This window comes from Tyto alba, unplaced genomic scaffold (genome assembly GCF_018691265.1).
Source record: "Tyto alba isolate M040663 unplaced genomic scaffold, T.alba_DEE_v4.0 Super-Scaffold_23, whole genome shotgun sequence".
NCBI lineage: Eukaryota > Metazoa > Chordata > Aves > Strigiformes > Tytonidae > Tyto > Tyto alba.
In genome coordinates this window covers 12,946,215-12,964,697 of record NW_024881297.1, presented here as the reverse complement: position 1 = coordinate 12,964,697, position 18,483 = coordinate 12,946,215, and the positions used below count along the sequence as shown (strand labels likewise).

The 18,483-nt window shown below is 39.1% G+C and overlaps 1 long non-coding RNA gene across 1 annotated transcript; it reads right to left on the bottom strand.

The window, feature by feature from the left end:
- Window positions 1-388: 388 nt before the first annotated feature.
- LOC116962822 lies at window positions 389-12,343 on the bottom strand. The gene is made up of 3 exons (XR_004407833.2): window positions 12,265-12,343; window positions 9,892-10,004; window positions 389-9,568 (listed from the first exon to the last, which is right to left on the bottom strand). It is a non-coding gene; the product is annotated as an uncharacterized LOC116962822 (long non-coding RNA).
- Between the last annotated feature and the right edge of the window lie 6,140 nt (window positions 12,344-18,483).

The window sequence follows — 18,483 nt, the reverse complement described above, 5'->3', positions numbered from 1 at the left end:
GGATGGCAGTTAAAACATTTTATCATTTGAAAAGCAGGCACTGTGCTCAGAGCACTACCGTGCTTTCAAATTTATGTGAGAAAGAGGAGATCCTGGAGTATCAACACACCGCAGCTATAAAACTTCAGCGTTTTCAAAGCCGCAGCTTTTCAGTTATAACTCACCTATAATAATTTGTACTGAGATAAAAGAAGCCATTAAAAAGGCTTATCTGGTTTAAACGCACACAGGTAAAAACCAAAGGGAGCATAGCTCTTGACTCCACGCTGGCAGTGCTCGCCTGTTTTGTGCACGCACCCCTACTTCTCCCTCCGCCTGCCGCTGTGCGCAGGGGCTGACCCCTCGCTTCCCCACCACCGCTGCACCCAGCGCCCGACCCCCCGGGGAGCCGACCCTCCCTGCGGCTCGCGCCGTGCCGTGGGTGCCCGCGCCGGGCAGGACCTCTGCCCATCCCCGCGCCCTCCAAGCCAAGCCGATCTGCACGGCACCAGCTACACGCAAAGCCACGAGCAGGAGGTGCGCCACGCAGAATTGTTCTCCCCTGAGGTACATTTCACCGGGTGCCAACACCCCCCCGGTAAGATTATAAATGCCTGAAGTAAGTAACTAGAGCAAACCAAACCAGGAAAATGCAGTAACCGCAGAACTGGGTTGGGCTGATGACCTTTATTTTCATTTTCAAAGGCAGTCTAATGAGGAAACACATGACATCTGTAAACATCTAATACTTTAAGGTAATCATTCTTAACTAATGCTTACCCTTCATCTACACAGGAAGATGGTTCCAAGATCAAACCAAAAGCTCAATAACCTCCCAGACGATCCCGAGACAGCTCCCAGCAATCCAGCTGTCTGCATCAGCTATTCAGTAAAAACACTGGACAGTATAATGGCTTTCAAATTTCACTTGACCACTAGCCAGAAGAATGCATGTTTGCCCGTTGGACATAGCTATTAGCATTCCCCCCCATGCAGGGAAAAGGGTGCTTGCTTCTTCTGCGGTATAGGGGTAACACGCATGCAAAACTTAGGACCATGTGAAATCCTCAGTAAAATTTCTAATGTGGGAACTGAGGAAGGCTGGATGCAGAAAACTCTTTCTCCTAACTACTGGCAGCTTCCTAGCGATCACGCTATTTGGAGCCTTCCCAATGAGTACTGTTGTGCATGCTGTTTCTCAATGCTATCCCCTACAAATAAACAAAAAGATAGGAACACTTTTTCTCCTTTGAGTTCAAGCCTTACTTCCAATTACAACTTCCATCCAGGATAGGGTATACTTATTTGATGTTGGGGGATTATTTGTTATATTCTGGAAATTCCATGAGAATTTTTCATCACCTGAGCCCAGTCCCAAGGAGGGCACGAAGCTGGAAAAGGCCCATTTGCTGCCTTCTGCCCACCGTTACACACTACACTCACAAAATCTGTTCCAATTATTTGTGGCCCACCAGCCACTTTCATTTGAATTATTCATCACAGAGCAATGACCATGGTATCACTATGCAACCAAAACACACAATGCTCAGTGTCTTTTCAGAGAGCTTTTCTGAAAGCACAGGGCTTAACCTGTCCAACACTCAGAACAGCCCCGTTCTTCCATAAAAATCCACTCTGAAAACAGAACAAAAAGGTATGAGGTACAATTTTCCTTAGACCGATGAAATTATTTGAAGCAATGTTTCTAAAAACGACGGTCTGAAAATAAACTTTCAACTTCTAATGGCAGCTGGCATTGTGCACAGCCTTTTATTGTTCTTCTCTGGTGTTTGTTTGTTTGTTTGTTTTTTTCCAATGCATAGATATCTTCTCCTGAACAAACATTTTAAGGCATAACTAAGATCATCACTGTGAAATGGTTTCCTTTTAAATCTCACCATCAGCCCTGAACTACCCATCCACTGTCTGATTGAAACAGAAATCCTTGCCAGCCAAGCCCGTGAGTCCTCCTACTCCTACACCCTGCGAAGAGCTGAACCACTGGCCTAAGGAGTCACCCCCCCCGTGCCGGTCGCCTGCTGCCATCGGTGGGCTCCGGTGACCAGGACCGGCTGCGCTGCCGGCACCTTTCACCGTGTGTATAACACAACCTTTCTGTCAGCTGCACCGCACTCCTCCAGCAAATGAAATACTCAAGCATCAGAGAGAATAATGATACTACAGTGTTTCACAGGCTGGACGTGCCCGATATGGCAACACCCCCCATTTTTCACACTAGTAGAGCTTGTGCCAAATACCTACTTGGACACTGCTCTATCACCAATTCCAGAGAAGCTACAATTTTAATATTTCCCATGGGGAATGCTATGAAACACCCCCCCACACAGAGCGTTCCCCTTTATGGAAACACTACAACACACACCCGGGGCAAATCGCAGGACCTAAAATTCAAGCCTGGACTTGAGTTTCCATTTCTCAAGCCCACAAAACCTCCTTAATTTCTAGGTGTAGCAAGCATACCTTGACAATCCTTCCGGGCATTTGTATATCAGCTTATTGCAACAAGCAAATCCAAAGAGTCACAAGCCAAGCCTCCAGGCCACACATTGCCACACTGACTGGAGACACGGGAATAAAAAAGGAAGTGTATCAAGACTGAAGAGGCGAGGAAAGCCCCAAACTCTTTTGTGTGGGTGGCATGGCATGAAAAAGTTGTTTAGAAAACTGAGCTGAGTCCTGTCTGTATAATGCCAAGCTGTTTGTGAGCCTCGGAAAGCAGCCCTTGTAGGAAGGCAGTAGTCTGGTTTCAAATGTCAAAGGAGGGCAAAATACCTAAAAGTATTTGTTTCATGTAGATAATCTAGCATTGAGAAGTTTTGACTGGGGATTTTCTGCTCCTTCTGTAGTGTTGAAAAATAGTTTAACATTAGGGGAAAAAAAATAATCTGTAAGCAATTTAAGAATTAAAGTGCCATTGGGAATTAAGTGAGAATAGTATCATCATAGTATACAAAAATCTCAGTAGATTGTAACAGGTTTTTAAGTTATAATGCAAACCTAGAACTGTGAGAGGACTAAAATAATTTGTTATTGTCTCTACCACAGGTCAAAACTTTAGTTAAAATGGGATTACTGATAATGTTGGGGGGAGTGTATTTTGTAGTCAGACACTCACAAATTACTTGCTTAATTATTTTGCATTCCACTTTGTGCCAGATACAAAGAAGATATTTAGAAGAAAAACAAAAAAATGAGAAGTAATGAAATACACATCCAGCTCAGAGGCTTTAAAAGTGAGACAAAATCCTATAAGAAATCCAAAAGCAATTCAAATGTTATTTCTTGTATTTTCAGTAAAAAGCCTCCAACAAAATGCCTATGCAGTCAGCAAATAGAAATCTGGTTCCAAGAAGGCTGCAGACAACGATAGCAGTTTAGAAGACAAATACTTCTGAAAGTTTTGCTGTCTCCAATTTGCTGATAGCTGCCAGTCAATTTTCAGCTGGAACAGAAAAAAAAAAAAAAGGCATTTCAGAAATCCCTCCTATTTTTCTCACTATTAAAGATTTTTTCAAAAGACATGATGATTTTGGCTGAATGGTTTCACATTTTAATGCCCTTTGTTTTTTGTTTTTTTTTTTTTTTGTAAGCAGACAAGAATCATTAGCGCCTGGTACCAAGCAAGAAAGCTCCACATAAGAGAAAGCCAATTCTTACTGGAGTCCTGTGTATGTGAAAACATGATTGTGTTTTATACCATCTCATTTTTCATAGTCAGAATATATACAATTATAACCTAAGAAATGCTGTACATAAATAGTATTATTGAGTTTTCTGTGTTTGAATTTCTCATCAGCAGAATGAGTCCATTTTCAGTCATTATGCTATTGTTCTTCAGCGTTTGGATGCAAATATTGAGATACCCCACAGCTTTCAAGAAATCAAGACCGCAGGGTAAATTTCAGTCAAAACTGCATGTGCCAGATACCTGGCACAACGGCAGGATTGCTCTTGGCTTCAGGGAGTCAGGATTTTACTTGAGCTGTCTCAGGCTAGGCTGGGCATGTGAACAGAATTAATCAGCACTTCTGAAAAAAAATCAGGATTTCTTCAAAAATCAAGATAGAGAATTAACACTGAGAACTTTTTCTTTCCCAGCTCCTTTCTCCATTTGCCCGATGAGAATTCTTCACACTAGATAAAAAGCTTGTAATGTGAAGAAATCATACAACAGCTGCCTAGATTATAAAATTAAGACTTGGCTATTTAATTACTCACTTTTAATTGCATATTTTTGTACAATTTATACAGTATTATGTATACAAGAAACAGAATCCTGGGCATTTGCCTCACTCCTCTATTTGTCCAGGTGCTGCATTTCATGTGAGTCGTGTTTTTCCACTATCAGTTAAATCTTTCTTCTTTTAAAAAGGGTTAATGATACTTACCCTAATTCACTTATGTGACAAATTCAGCCACTGAATTCTGTTACCAAAATAATCTATCTAAAATCTTGGGAAGGGAATTTCAAAACTTAAGCAAAGTCTTAATTTACTGACCATTCTATGGGGAAACCTTTCAGATCACTTGTCTTAATCTGAACTCTAGTTCCTTATTCTCATCCTTAACAGAAGGTCACCTTTCTTTCCTGCTAGGTTTAGCAAGCTCATTCCCCTCCTGTTGCACACACTTAGACTAAATGGAGCATACATTCAAAGTTATTTGATTTTTCTGAAAGAGAAAACTACACTCTTACCCAAGAATAATTGTAATGGGATTTTTAGTTCCCTTCTCATTTCTCTTCAATTGCCAGATGCAGCAATAGTTGCATCTATGTATTTCTCTTTTGGTTCATTTAATGTAGCTTTCTGTCTGGAGACCAAACAAGTCTTGGCTGCAGCCTCTTGCAGGTCATGAACGCAATAAGGTCAGGCTCCAGTCAATAAACTGCCAGGTGGTTAGAGCTTCTTTAGCATCAGCAGCAATGGCACAACACGTGCATTGAGAGATGGACAGAAGCATCTCAATTAAGGGTTGAAGCAGTGTCAGAGTTTACCACAAGAAGGGATTAGACTGCAGAAAAGCGAAAACACGTGTGTGCAGAAATGCTTCACTGGTGACTGGTGGTCAATCATTCACACTGTCATCATAATTTAGCATTGAAATGCAGCTTATGGATCCCACAGGGAATCATTTTATTGGCATCTAAATGCACATACTATGTCTTCTTGAAGTATTAAAAACTCTATCAGAAAGGGCACTCGTTTGGAAGACCGCCAAGGCGCTTCAGCAGTTTATACTAGTGTGGCTCCATATATTAATCCCACATTTCAATAGAGAGGAGCATCCTAGTGCTGAGGTCAGCCTCTGTTTCTTTGAAAGCAAAGTTCCTCTTTTCCACATTCACAATATATTCTTCAGAGACACTGTCTATTCAAGCATAGTAATTTTATCATGTTTTGTGACATTTAGTAAGAAGATTATGAAGCCAATGTACAGCAGACACATACACTGCGTGGGCATGATGAGAGTATCTTTGTCCTGTCTACTATACACTCTAAAATGTTGTTCAAAACAACTATCATGTCAGAAATCTGCCCTCTTCCCCCTCACCGCATTTGCTGGGAAGTACAGGTTATCCAGAGCCTCAGAAGTCAAGTCTCCAGGAAAACAAAAAGTAGTGACATGGATTTCTAAGTATATTTCAAATTCATGCTTCACATGGAAGCTTACAAACAGCCAACAGCTCAACCCCCTCTGCGTATAATCCACCAATTCTAGCCTTTTTCCATCCCTCTCACATTGAATATAGCCCAAAGATTAAGAGATAAAGCTCTTCTACCAAAAGCCACCACTTTTATCATAGGCTTTTTTACAACAAACCAGATGTTAACTACAGTGTTTTATTCTTCTTTGTTAGTATCTTGCTTGGACTTCAAGGAGGAGAGCTGAGAGGACTCTGTAAGAGCACTCTTTGAGAACTCCTGCCTTAAAATAGATTGATATAATCAGTGTTGCTCACACTTTTGCAGAGGGCCCAGGCCCCTCTCTGTAGGGAGGGTGGCACAGAGGGGTTCAATAGGATGAAAGATTTCCACTCCTCTCTCTCACACACACTGCTGAAATTTGGAGCCAATACATGGAGTAGAAAATGTATATAGTCAGCTCTCTATAGCAAAAGAAAATCCTGTCCACTGCATAACCTGTCACACACAGAAGGGACCTTCCCCTTAAGTATACGATCCTGAGTATATAGGTATCTCCATTACAGGGTACCCCATCAGCTTTATGAGTCAAAGTACAAATTGTACTGGAGTAAAAACAGTACATGAAGTTAACTATGGTCATTTTCAAGCAGCACAATACCTCCCTGTAAAAGGTACTCCTTCTGCATACAGAAAGCTCGAAGAGGGAGTACAGAGAGATGCTGCAGTGTAAATCATGTGAACACTTACCAGAGAATAGGTCAAAGTACCAAAGAAATTTAAGTCAAGGGAAATGACCTGCTCCTGTATCAGTTTCTGGTCAGGTTACACAACGCAGGCTTTTATTTTTTCTTAATTTAAACAAAAAATTTAAATAAATGTGTTTTTTGGACAGGCGTATATTCTAAGCAGAGAGCTAATACTAATCATCTGAGTATATTTTTTATTAATGATTAATTAACTTCAATTCCCTTTCAGAGAAACTGGGGGAAATTTCCCAGTTTGGTTTTCTGAAAAAAAAGACAGATTTATAGGCATCTCCTCAGACATGACAGTGAGTTTGGTACACGAGTGATATCTTGCCATTAGTTGTTGCTTCATTTTCATTTTTCATCTTTATTTCTCACCTTTTCTCCTACTTAAAGCGCACCCTCTATATGCTAAGATAAAGTCGGAGTCATTCAGAATTTTCTCTTATTTTTCCACAGATTTCTGTGCCCCTTTCCAGGGGGCAAGGAATGCCCAAGTCTCAGTGAAACTCCATGAATAATGTAGAATTCACTCTTTGATCCAGGTAACCTATCATTATCCCAGATAGCTCAGGTAAGCCTGCACCAAGCAGACCAGTTTAATGCAGAGGTTCTTATTGTCCTGCCTGCCCCTCAGGCTATGCCAGCCTTGCACAAGGGAGGACTTGACCAGCTAGATGAGCCAGCCTGCTATGTCCACACCAGTGCACAACCAAGCAGAAACCTCAAGGGAGGCAACAGCAGTTACCAGATTGCCTTTTGCCATTGGTGTCATTTCTTAAGCTAGCCTGGGGGCTGCCAGATCTGCTTCCCTCCACCGCAGAGTCAGTTCAACTCAGGGTACAAAGGCAGGAATTTCTCTTTTTCTTTAAACAACACAGCAAGAACGAGCAATATCATTAAAATAGGAACTACTTTATTACAGGTAATTTAGAAATAACTCAACTGATTCTCCCCTTCCACTGGTTCTCCTCTTCCAGATGGGAAAGTCTTCATTACTCCTTTACCATCAGGAAAGAACAGAAGAGGCACTAACAGTCAAAATACCAAAAAGTGCCAGAGTAGAGAGTTCTTTGATGGGCTCTCCTCTTTGTACGGACAGACCTGCTAATCTTCACAGAATGTAGGATATCACCATGAAGCACAGTGCAAAGGACTAAAAGGTCAAAGTAGTAAAGAATTTTACTGTATTGAATGCATTTCGCATTATATTTCTAATATTGCTTCTCCCGACGAAAGCTATTCTGAACACACTGGGCAACAAAATAGAAATTCAGCTTCCTGACAATTACTCTGTCAGAGAACTGGAAATGAGAAACAATGCTCTGAGCCGCTGCCCATCTTCCTAACTCTCCACTCATCTCCCCATGAAGGGTACAAAGTCCAGGTTTCCTAGAAAAGTTCCCTTTCCTCGACTTCTGCATGGCATGCGCATGCAGCCATTTTATTTGGGAACCTATGCACTGACACAGTAGAGCCACAGTGACAGATGAGTCGCTCCAAGGTCTGGGAGAGCTTTTTTCATACACGGTTTTAATTTTATCTTTTGAGCTTATCCTACCACAAGGTTATCTGTCCAGATATACAAAATCCACCTCTATAAGCTTCAGGATCTCCTAATAAGTGAATTCATCTCGTTCAATCTGAAAACGAAGTAAAGTTCTCACTCCAAATAGTCCAATGTATCATCTGCTTAGTCAGTACATTTTCTTTTGATTTAAACAAACAACACACATGCAATTTTCAATCACTTAGGTTAAAGACTGGAGCTAAAACTCCACCTCACATACACCAGGGGCAGAACTTCTTCCATCATCTCTTACACTGAATTGAACATAATAAACTCAAATGACATGAAATCACAATATGTCTTGTCAGAAAGAAAGATGGAACTCCTTGGGGTAAAAGACCCATACATTTTTATTTCCTCTTGCATGGCCTTGCATTTACTTCTTCTTCTCCCCTTCTCTTAATTACTGACTTGGGAGGGTGGAGAGCAGAGAGAAAGGTGGGGAGAAAATCCAGGAATTATGACAAACTCAGGTTTGAAAAAGTTGTTTTCTTCTCTATTTTGGCAGTAAAATTTTGCATTAGTCTTGCATTCCACAACTGTAGCTATCACTGTCTTAGTTTATAAGGGGAAATTGTCAAAGTATGCAAAAATAATTCCAAAGCTAAAAAGCAGGAATGCTTCAGCCTCTATATTCTGGATTTTCATATGTCTGTTGGCAGTTTCTGTAATTGAAGCAGCAGATTCAAAACTCAGCACCACAAAATATATAATGAGGTGCAACAGCACAAAAGTTTACTGGGTTAAAAGGAAACCTGCAACTATTTTGTTCAGCAAATAAAGCCTGAAACTAAAAAAAAAAAATTATTCTGGGAACAAAACCAAATATGCATCAGATTGTTTTTTCCTTTAAAATAAATGTCCAGGTGCTTAGCTATTACCCAGAGAGTGAACATTTCAGCACACCAGGGAGTATGCAAGCCTGAATGAGGGGACTTTTTGGCTCCTTTCTCTGCAATCAGTTGACAGGTTACTCTGTGTATGTATTTTAACAGAGCCTAGGGATTATGTGCCCTTGTCCTTCCTTGTTCAGATATGAAAAGAGCCAGCCATACCTGAGGCACTGCTGTAAGGACTGAAAGACAGAAACAGCAGCCAAAATCGTAGGTAGGCACCAGCACCACTCTGGCATGATCAGGGCAGAAGTAAAAAAAAAAAAATGCTACTCTATGTCAGTAATCACCTTGTAGGGTAGCCTATCAACTTCAGGTTCAGAATCTGCATCTGCATAAACACTGACCCATTAGCAGTATCTATCACATTGAGAAACGGACTCTTCTTTCCTCCAGACAGGGCAGATGTGCAGTTTAAGCCTCTCTTACCAAAATCTCCTTCCTGCATAGCTGCCAGCCAAACTAGTCAGATATGCACAATAACCTGATAACATAAACTGCAGTACATCATCTCTGGTATTTAAAATTAAGATGCTGCTTATAGTTATGCTCAGTACTTAACTTCACATGCATGGCTTTTCTGCTTCCGTACTCCTCTTCTGATTTGAAATTACAGAAATATATTTGTATTCAGGGCTCTTCAATATATTCTTTTCGGTTCTTTTTCTGTTCATCAGAGGATATTTTCATCTTCTAAAGTCTGACACCATCCTGAAGAGCAAAACATTATAAACAGATTACAAGCAGTGTGCATTCAAATAAATTACATGTTTAAACGTGTCAGTTAAATTATAATGCTCAATTAGACAGCTAATTATGTTGAAAATGCATTTGTGTGTATAAATTGATGGCCACTCCCCCAGCCTGCCTGGCTGCTTCCATTCATATATTGTCCTTTTATAAGTCTTATCTTTCAAATATCACCTGGTGGAAGGCTTATCTAGGTTCAGTCATACACTGCTTTACTGTTACTTCATTTTTTAAGAAAACATTTCAAATACAATTCAACATTTGCACTGAGTTTTACTACCTACCATCAGAATTTTAGTGGCAGTAAGATTTGTGGACCAGGTTTCCAGACTTCTTGGGGTCACATTCCCTCTGTTTATGATGTCTCACTTTCCAGGATGAATTTTAATCACTGTCACTGCATCATTTTACAAGCAAAAAATATATTTATTTTAAATTTATATGCACATGTGAATTTTACAGATGACCTTTTGAGTTAACAAAGCTGTGCATAAAACCATAACTGATACATATATACTTATAAAACACAGTATTGTACTCATTAATACTAGCTAGGACCTGGAAATCAAGTAGGAAGAAGAGTCTGTCAACATCAATTAATCAAAATTTAATTTAAGCATAATACCTTGGTATGATAAAATATATCCTCATATGTATCGATGAATCTCATCCCACAATCATCATGCAAAATACATCTTTTCAGATATATTCTCCATGTTTCACCCTTTCTTCAGTTTCTATAGTCTTATAGTGTTTTTTGGCAACCAATCTAACTGTAGCATTTATGTAAAGCAAAATCCAAGCTCTCATAGTCGATGAGATCTATGAAGAGCTAAATGACTTGTTTGGTGTTTCCAGACAGTTACATGTCTCATTCCTTACAATATGAAAGGAATCATCAGTAAAGTTCATCAGTATCATTGTGTTAAGAATTTAGGCAAAATAAAGACAGTATGATACAACCAAAGAAATAAAAATAAAATCCACTTGAGATCAACATACAGTAGCATTTCAGGCAGTCTGTTCTTTTCAGTTCTTAGGCTTAGATCATACATAAAAATTAATGATGGGGAAAAAAAAAAAAAAACAAGCTTGACCATTTGCTTTCTTTCCTAGCTTTCTGGTCTTTATTCTGATTTGTTAAATGGAAGAGTTTTATTCTAAGGTCTAAAACCATTGTCACAGCATATCTCCATACTGTCAGGTCATATGAGCCATAACTATTTGTGAAAGTGTTCTCAGTCAGCCCATGTTTCCTGATAATCCATTTTAGATACTTCCCGGTAAAGAAAAAACAACAGAAATAACCCCATGTCTATGGTTCTGGGCATATATGGTAGTAAAATCCAGCTCCTTGAGACACCTAAAATTAATCTGGGTAAGTACTGCAGATGACAATGTATGAACATACTCCAACTTTGACAAAGCAAGACACAGAATGATCTATTGTACTACATCTTTGGTTTTTTAAATTTATTACGTCTATGGTCATTCAAGAGGGAATGCCTTCATAATTATGCTCTGCTCTGTCCTTTCAGGACTTGTAGTATCTCCTCTGAAATACCTCAATAACTGAAACCAGGGAATCCCAAGGTATGTTTTGTATGGCACATGCTACAAATCATTAAATTCCACTTTGAAACTAAAAATTCTGAATCTCTCTTCAAAATTGACATTAAAATCCACACATCAATTCCTGACAAGTCATTTTGAACTACTAGATGTGGTACAACAGACTATTTGACATATATAGAACCAGGGCTAGCATTTATCATTTGGTCCTAGGTCTCTGAGCAGCGCCAGTCTGCCAGCCTACAGTCCAAGTGACACTGAGAGGAGCTAGAAACTGCTTAGAGATTTTTAAAGGTTCTTATGACTGTCACTAAACTCGCTGCTCCACAACAGATTGAAAAATGAGAGAGGTTTTCCAGCTGAAGTCACGTGTGTGTTAAAGAGGATTAACATGAACAGCCAACTAGCAAATGCCAGTTTCTTTCCTTCCATTTTTTTTAATCCTCCTTTCTTTCTATCCTGCAATAAAACCTTCTTTTTTTTATTATTTTTTTTTTTCCTCTCTTATTCTATATATTTTCCCCCTTTTGGAATAACACATAAAGGAAGCTGGAAGTCATTTAACAGATGCATCTAGCACAACAAAATTCTGTGCAACAGACTCTGAGGATGTAGACTGCACAGTAAATCTCACTCAAAGCAGAGTGTGTTAAATCACAGAACCACTGGAACAACTCAGGGTCACAACTGTTCATTTACACAATTCAGTTGTTGCATGCTTATCTCTGCATTCTCTCCTGTCCCCAGTGTGTATATCAACAAAATCTGTCCAGTCAGAAAAATACCTTTAGGTTAGCACCCAAAGCCATTGCTGACAGAAGTAAAATAGAAATGCTTTGGGTGAATCACATTAAAAGGCAGCCTTCAGAGTGACACCTCCACCAAGGCAGAACGCAGCACCGCTGCTTTTGGACATTCTGCAGCCTCGTCCCACCAGCTGGCCAGCTTTCACCCTCATCTACATCTCCAAAACATTAATGACATCACAGTTTGGCCCAGCTCTAGAATTACTATTCACACACAGTAGGCTGGCTGAGTATGGCAGGAAAACTGGAGAAATAAACATTGTAACTAACAGATCTCACCATTTTTCCAGGTTTGAATTGTTTAATCAATTAGTTGTACATTTCTTCATGTTGAAGCCGTTCCATGATAACCTGATGCGTTCCCTTGGTGCAACTAAAAGTTAGGGGAAAGGAAAAATACAAAGGGTTTTTTCTAGTGGAAAAAAGTAAGGCAAGAGGTCTGTGGTTAATACTGAGCCAGTATTATCCACCTTTCTCTTCTAGGAACTTTTCTTCCCACAGCAAAGAAGTCATCTCTGGTTACCTCATTAACTGTTGTATACCAGCTCAATGCCTCCACCACCACAGCAGTTCTTCCAGGCCTGGCAGTTTGGATTCCCCAACAAAGGCCACAAAGAGTTGACTATAGCTGCAGTTCCAAGATTTTTTGACATAAAAGCCGCATCTGAATTATCCCTATTTTAATGGCCAGAACACATCTCCACCCTGAATTTACATAAGCAATTTTTAGACATACTTCAACTCTGGAGAAAAAAAAAAAAAAAATGTTTATTTTTGCTTTAAATTTTTTCTTTTGTTTTTGGCCACTCATCTAATAAAAACAAAACCACACTGTCCTCTTTAAATTTCTTGCTTTCAGTTTAGAGGGAAGTTTTCTAGGATGCATTTTTCAAGAGCTTTAAGGAAATATATATTAAAAAAAAAAAAAAAAAACAACAAAAAAAAACCAGCAAATCTTGAACTTCACTAATTTCTACCATAGGATTTTTTTTTTTCCATTAACATTGTTGAATATCATTCACAAAGCAATTTGACATCTGTACTCACTTAAACTGTGAACATCTCAACATTTCCCTTTTAAATTCCTCAGGAAGCAGTGGTCAGATTTAAATGCCAAAGATGAGGAAGATAAATTTCTGAATGGGACCTCTGAGAGATAGATTACAGCACATTGTAACTATTATATTCAGTTTTCTCCAGGTGGAAAAAAAGTCAAAGGTAAAGGAGACCTCTGGGTCTCTTACACTGTTCATTTAGGTCAGAAACCTTTGTAGTGCTTAAATATTTCAAACTAATTCCCCCCAGAAAAACTTGGAACAAGTAGTATTCCACTTTTTTAAGTGAAACTCTCTCAAAGTACAAAGTTGGCTGAGCCAATCTGAGCTGTAGATAGTAGCACATTAGTATAGAGAGATACTGATCTCACTATACTTATAAACCAGCAGACTAATGCTTTAGTGTAATATATTTCTCTCATGCCCTTTTGCAAGAGAACTTGATTTGGGCCAACTCTGCTCTCAGATATGGCTCCAAAAATGGGGCAATTTGGATGTCAGAATAAAATAAGCAGGATTTTTTCCATCATAGTTGTTTCATTTCTTATAATTCATATGTTCTTCATTCAATTGCTTTACACCAGAGAGTCCATCTATGTTTCAGACCTTTCAATACCCTTCAAGAGAAACCTGTTTGCTGTGTTTAAGGCATTAACTATTTGAATGCTATTCAGTTCTCACACAGATCTTAAACACCTGCTTATTCGGGTAGAGTTTTCTAGATATAAAAAAACACCACTTCAGCAGATGATCAGCCATGAATTTTTTCAATATATATCCAATAACAAATTAAAAAAAAAGAAAAAGAAGAAAAAAGCATTAAGACAGATTTCATGGATGAAACTAAGTTTGGCAGATCCTCATTTTGAAGCAAATAACATTTGTACACTGAAATTGGTGGTAACTCTACTGTTACTTCCAGTATGTAGGTTACATGTGAAAAACAGAAAAAACAATTTAAAAGAAAGAAAAATGCAGCTTCGTGTTCTCTTGGGAGGAGACAAGGATGAAGGTCCATAAGCAACTTCTTGCATCTACTTGTTCAAAGAAATGTGCACCGGCTGCACAACAACCTCTGTCATGACCCATCGAGTAATCGTTTAACCTTATAAACCACCTCCACTGCAAACACAACTCTACCAGCTGGAAGTAGTAATCAGGAACACAGTATATTTATTTATCATACTACACAAGCTGCATGAAAGAAAAAGGGAAGCAATTGCTACATTTACTTTCTGCGCAGCAGTGCAGAAGGAAAAGAGTGGCTAAGTCCGTGTGATTTAACTACGCATATTCCAGAATCTCGTGCAATGAAATAATCACTGACTAATCTCAGCATGTAACTGCAGAGACGCTGATGGTACTGATCATTTTATTTTTACATGTCTATCAAGTAATTTGTCATGTTTTAAACAGAAAGCAGTCCGCCCTCCTTTGATGGTTGGGTTCAGTATACCCATTACTAATACATAATTTGCTCCTATTGCTTTTTTCGTAACTTTCATCATAATCTTGTTCTTGTGGCATCACTCTTTGCTGTGAAAATCATTACAGATTAGTGAGTTATAAACAGCAAAATTGGCTTCTTTTGGAGTACACATCAGATTTTCTAATGTAAAATTTTAGGAATTTTCTCAAAACTCTTCCTATGCAAGTAAAAAATAAGAAGGAATTTTTCACTCTGCTTTTAAAATGAGCAAAACAACTGATAGCTTCCAAATGACTGTGGATCATAGGAGGAACCTGGGACTTATGTTTTCACCACCTTCCACTTCCTCTTTCTTGTATTCACAGCTAATGTCTCAAGTCCCACTGCCTACCCAGTGACTCCCATACTTTAATCTGTTAAGTAGTCCCATATATTTCAGTACGATTTAGGCTGAAAACACTTTAAGGCAGGGATTGGGTCTTTAATTTACTAATGTCAACCAATCTACACAACAGCTAATTCCTCAGACCGCTCTATACATGGGCACACACAGGCATTTTCTCACCCTGGGTACTAATGCTGCTGTGGCTACTCGGGTGCCACTGTCCATCCACACCAGGTCACTAATGTGGCAGGCGTCTCTCCCAGCTGTAGTATAAACATATCAACAAGACTCGGTCAGTTCTCAAAACCTCGCTGGACCCAGTGGTATGGAAAATAAGGCCACATGGTACAGCATGCTTCCTTGTTCAGCTCTACCAATGGACCAGAACCAAAGACTTCCTCATAACATGGGGAGCGAAGCAAGATCATCACTGCTTCACTAAAATTGTTGCAATCATCTGTGTAAAGATGGGTGACTACTAAAGCCCATGTTAGCCTCTATCTCTCCCCCAATTACTGTTCTGCAAAAGTGCCTCTTTAGACTGCTGTAGTTCCTATACTTTTGAGAGGAATTCCTATTCTTTTGAGAGGACACTGTCTATACAACAAGGTTTGCCATTACAACTACACCTGTTGGCAGAGCAGGGGACAATAAATCACTTTGTCAACTAAAATAAAGATAGCAGAACACCCGGTATAGAAACAGATTCACTGACAGCTGAGTACTTTTGCAGGTTTAGGTTATGTCATGTGTCATTTTTTGTAGTATGCAAATACTCTGTGACTCTGCTAGGCAGCGTCTCCACCTTTGCCATTTCAGCATCGTGACATATGCTAACATATGTTGCCATAGCCGTTCTGGTGGTGGCAAGGTCAGCATGAATGCTCGGCAACTCTGACTTTTTTTTTTTTTCATTTGCATCTTTTCTATGAGGAATAGAAACCTTGCCTGGAGAAGGCGGGTTCATTACAATACCACTCTGTTTTTTCTTTCAGCTAAGGGTCAGAGGAAGACAGAGGTTTGACTGGGCTCATAAAGACACAGAACATGCAGACCATGCTGCAAGAACTGTCTCGTTTTCACCCCTTGCCCTGTTCTAAGTTAATATGAAAACTATTAATTTTTTTAAAAATTGGAAAAGATGATGCCTAAAGCATCTCTAATCAACTTGCTGGTGAGGTACATACAATTCTGCTGCAGTCCTGCACTGCAAATAAGCTACATAGAATTTTAATACAGCAATTACTGCCTACTACTTCAAGATAATGACTACCTACCAACCTGTTTAGGACATGTGTGTATGTGCATCAACAAGAGGGATAAATTGCAAGCTCCTTCAGAAGAGGAGGCAGCAGAATGAGGCTTTTACCAAATGAGCTACTTCATAAAACAGAAGTAGGGTAAAAGGAGTCACCTAGGTGAGGTAAACTTACAGCAGAGTACATCTGCTACAAGGCCCCTTTACAATGCCCCAGGGTCAGATCACGGCAGCATAACAAAAAGCAAGAAACATGACCACCCATCCACATAACAGCACCTAGTGTTAAAATAAAGCCAGTAGTCTGCAAAATATACTGGCATGGACATATCTTTGGCCAGAGAAAATGTTGATAAATGAGGAAACAATGGTAGGAAAAGTGGAAAGAGGGTTTGGAGGGCACGCCTATTACAGGGAAAAGAGGAACTTGAAAATACTGCATTTCTCCCTCCTATGCTTGTCTTTGTGACCTGTCCCTGAGCTCCTCTGCTTTTCAGGCACATCCATATAATCCTTCTGGGCCATAAAAGACTCTCACAACAAAAGGTGGTGTAGTTCCTCTGCTTATCTACCATTTCACAGCCCAGCTTTAAACCAAGTGCAGCCAGATGGAGAGTCAGAGGTCACTGGTTATTTTTAAGCTCCATCTCTCTAGGAAAAGGTTTTCCCATGGATGTTAACTATCAGTTGAAGTAATTGTGTATACTCTACTGTATGTCAAGACATTATTATGCTAGATCCAATCTATGGCAAGCTTCTCTCTAGTTACACAAAAGTAACACTATGTATTATTATGACATAGTGATGGACAAAATTTGGCAGAAAAATCTTGTTTAAGGGAGAAAAATGTAAGAAGCTGCCCTTGGATGGCAAAAAAAATACATCATTACCCATACAAGCATGGCTAGGTACAATTTGCTCATACTTGGGACTAGCAGACCCTGGGAACATAAAAGGAATCACAGAAGAAACAACTTATTGCTGCATGCCTCTGTCCCAGTCAAGCAAGGGAACAGCTACCTTTGAAAAACAGCCCAGTTTTTTAATGAGTTTCACAATAGTGCGTAGATGGATTCAGAAAAACAAGAGGTGACAGTGAAAAACATTGTAACGTATCAGAAAACTGCAGACATTTTATCCTTGTGCGTAGATGACAAGATAATAAATTTGTTGCAGTTTGTCTCCTCTATGTTTTGTTTTTCGAGTATGAACCCAACATGTGCATAAAATTCTACCAAAACGTTCAATTCTTAGTACTTTATGTAGGATATCTATATATAAACACACAACTCTACACTACTTAAGATTATTAGAATGACAACCATTTGAGCTGTAGACAGCATGAAAATGCATATATGAGAATTTTCACTAGAAATTTCTGAGCATAAGATTTGTCCTCCCTCTCTAGACAACTACAAGAAATTCCTAAAACAGAAACAGAAGCTGGAAGGTAGATTCAGATTCAGAGTTTCAGAAATGTTTTTACAGGTTTTTCACATTCAGTGAAATAAAGTAAATTCAGTAATCAAGAAAAACTAAAGGAAAGTCCTGTTATGGATTAAAAACTGACTAATAATGATTTTTAATGCAAAAGATCATTAAATTACAATATACTCAATAGAATTTTAATAACACTAATGCTCTTTGCTGTGTTTACTGTTGAAGCAGGAAATGGGTTAAAATGGAAAAATTGCTGATGGCGCAGAATTAGTAAGAATTATGAGAAAAAAAATCCTAAAGTCATAGTAATACTAACGTAGGGGGCCAGTCAAAACTGAGTCTAAGCAAAGGCCATCTATGAACAGAGATGTCTTATGAATTACTAGAGTTGCAACATCTCAAAACAAAACAATTGAGAAAAAAAATTCACATTTACTGAGGAAGAGCAATAGTGGAGACTTCTACTCAATGCATAAAAGAGGTCAGAGGAAGAATATTCAATGACATGATTTAGAATATCTTTCCTGAACATCCCCGAAACCATACTTTTTATTACCATTTGCAGCTTTATGAAGACCTGAAGTTCCATTTCTACTCTACATCTAAAGTTTTGATCTCATGCACACAATTACACATTGCCCAGGTCTCAGCTTTGCAAAGAGTCCTTGGTTCTGTTTCTTTCAACAGTTCTGCCTTTCTGCTGAAAGCTCTCTATAGGAATAAGTGTGGGAGACAGACATTTTATAAGGTTGGAGCACAACATGATACATGCCTGCATTCCTCACTTTCCCCTGAGATCTGTCTTGTACTCAGCTGGTCTCTCTGGAAATTGCAAATTACTGCATGTCACAAATGTCAGGTCAAAAAGATTCGAGGTCCTTGAGGAAGCATTTCTACCTGTTCCAATTTTGCTGCTCTCACATCTTTGTCT